Raw genomic sequence first — 2,748 nt, 5'->3', positions numbered from 1 at the left:
TTTCAAAGGATTTATTTCTATTATCTTCATCGTGCCTTCATCATCCTTGCAGCAGTCAGTGTTACAGAATGCCAGACCACAAAAGAAAAGTTAAGTCACGTGTTTCCACTCGTTTGCTTTCAGGGGGAGCGTCCTCTTGAAGTTCACACAGCAGTCTTGGTGCCGAAGCAGAGTCTGGGACTCAGAGACTGGAGGCGGAGATAAGGGATCCTCCAGCCATGACGCTGATGGAGACTCGCAGACCTGTAGCGACTCCCAGACTCTGCCTTGGCACCATCGACCCAGCATGGCTCCTAGCTCCCTCCTCTCCGCCATGGCCCATGAGTCCACCAGCTCCGCCTGGCTCCCTCATAAAAAAAAAGTACTATTTCAACATCCTTTTACCTGAGGGTTTGTGTGGCCCATTCAGTGCTTTTTAAAGACCATTAGAAGTATTTGCCTGCAAAATTAATGTTTTTAATCAAGCTAATGGGAAATGTGAAGCAGTTTCATTCCTGAATTCATTCAATCTTCTTGTTTCTTCAAGCAGCAGAGCTGGGAAATATAATAATTTTAAATGTAATATAATAAAAAGGGAAATAACTGTTAAACTATGTTTTAACTACAATTCACTACAGTAGAATGTATAATCAAGTACTTCAGTATGACAAAAAAAAACATGACAAAAGTTTATTAAAACATAATGATTTAAAATGTGCTTTAAAGTAAAACTTTTAATTTGACATTACAACTTGCCGATGTGCAGCCGTTTCTTTCCAGAATTCATGCAATCATCTTGTTTCTTCAAGCAGCAGAGCTGGAACATATATTTTGCTCACAATGTATCTTCCAAGTAAGGAAAGTAAACACTGGCAAGAGATTTGTTTGGGTTGTGGGAGACTCCTTTGTGATCCCAGAACTAAAGCTGTTTCAATGGAACATTCCTATGTGCAGGCTTTAGCCACGAATGCTGTGTCAGGAGCGGGACATACTGGAGGTCTGTGTGGACCATTAGCTAAAATTCAGCAGGAGAAAGAAACTGAGGTATGCTGGAACACTTACACCTACTGATGCCAGTAATCTTTCCCTCACAAGTGAAAGAGTATCATGGGAGAGAAAGGATTGGGATGGAGTGGGGAAGGGATCCAAATTTATTTTTTCCCAGAGAAGAACCAGTGCTCAGCATTCCTGGCATTACCACATGAGCTGAAATCAATCCCGACTCTATAATGTGTGGGTAACTAGGCCTAAATGAATGTAGTGTCTGTAGCCCATGCAGCCTATAGTTCGGTGCACTCCAGGCCTGATCTGTCACAGTGTCTGTGTTGTGTTCCCTGGGTTTCCACTAGGTGTCCTCAGTTCCCACAGTGTTTATCATTTATCACTTCCTGTCTCCTTATTTGGTCACCTTCCTCCTTGTCTAGTTAATTGATTGTTCCCCACCTGTCTCCTGTTTCCCCATTATCCTTTTGTGTATTTATACCTGGTCTGTCTGAGTCTTAGTCACGGAGTCCTTGTTTAATGTTGAGGTTATTTCATGTCCGTCATCTTGCCTTGCCTTGCCTTGCCTTGCCTTGCCTTGTCTTCGTGTCTTGTATGTTTGGATATTCTGGTTTTGACCCTGCCTGGACTGTTTACCCCTCTGGATTACCCTTTGAATAAATATCATACCCGCACTTGGTTCTCTCTCCTGTGTTCTCTGTAACACCGATCGTGACAGAAGGACTCCGTCCCCTCCCCCTGAACCTCCTCCGGTCCTCCTCCCTCCTGGTCTTTCTGTGTTGTGTTTACATTCTGGTGCCTGTTCCCCATGTTTTTCTTTTCTGGCCCTCCGTCCCTCCCCCTGAGCCTCCACCTGTCCGCCTCCCTCCTGGTCTCTGTTTTGTGTCTGTCTTGGAGCGTCTGGGAGCCGCTCCGTAGAAGGGGGGTACTGTCACAGTGTCTGTGTTGTGTTCCCTGGGTTTCCACTAGGTGTCCTCAGTTCCCACAGTGTTTATCATTTATCACTTCCTGTCTCCTTATTTGGTCACCTTCCTCCTTGTCTAGTTAATTGATTGTTCCCCACCTGTCTCCTGTTTCCCCATTATCCTTTTGTGTATTTATACCTGGTCTGTCTGAGTCTTAGTCACGGAGTCCTTGTTTAATGTTGAGGTTATTTCATGTCCGTCATCTTGCCTTGCCTTGCTTTGCCTTGCCTTGCCTTGCCTTGCCCTGTCTTCGTGTCTTGTATGTTTGGATATTCTGGTTTTGACCCTGCCTGGACTGTTTACCCCTCTGGATTACCCTTTGAATAAATATCATACCCGCACTTGGTTCTCTCTCCTGTGTTCTCTGTAACACCGATCGTGACATGATCACTGCTCCCTCACCACTAACCCAAACACTCGGATGTCAGAAGAGCCGGTGTGGTGTCACGGCACAAGTACACCATGACCAAATATATACTCCAGGGGGTGAACAAAGGCCTCCTGTAGCGAATTGATGCATATTTGAAAGAAAAATATCCATATTCAAAATATGTAATGAATATTTTTCTTTCAAATATGCATCGATACGCTACAGGAGGCCTTTGTTCACCCCCCAGAGCCATTTCGTCTGAAATAAGAATGTTATTTACACCTAGGATGCCTTGAGGGTGAGTAATGTATGGGCTAATTTTACATTTTAATTTAACCCTTTAATTCCAAGAAGCCATGTGACCGCTTCAAGTGAGAAACTGCATGAAATTAAAATAGTTATTCTGACCTCTGTACCTCCTATATCAAATTT

The 2,748-nt window shown here is 44.0% G+C and overlaps 1 long non-coding RNA gene across 1 annotated transcript; it reads right to left on the bottom strand.

Annotated features, from left to right (window-relative positions):
- Positions 1–717: 717 nt before the first annotated feature.
- Positions 718–2,428, bottom strand: LOC132104786 (uncharacterized). Its single transcript, XR_009423602.1, has 3 exons — positions 2,330–2,428; positions 1,042–1,282; positions 718–978 (listed from the first exon to the last, which is right to left on the bottom strand). It is a non-coding gene; the product is annotated as an uncharacterized LOC132104786 (long non-coding RNA).
- Between the last annotated feature and the right edge of the window lie 320 nt (positions 2,429–2,748).

This window comes from Carassius carassius, chromosome 25 (genome assembly GCF_963082965.1).
Source record: "Carassius carassius chromosome 25, fCarCar2.1, whole genome shotgun sequence".
In the NCBI taxonomy this organism is placed as follows: Eukaryota; Metazoa; Chordata; class Actinopteri; order Cypriniformes; family Cyprinidae; genus Carassius; species Carassius carassius.
Note: the sequence above shows the minus strand (reverse complement) of the source record. Positions and strands in the feature narration are given on the sequence as shown.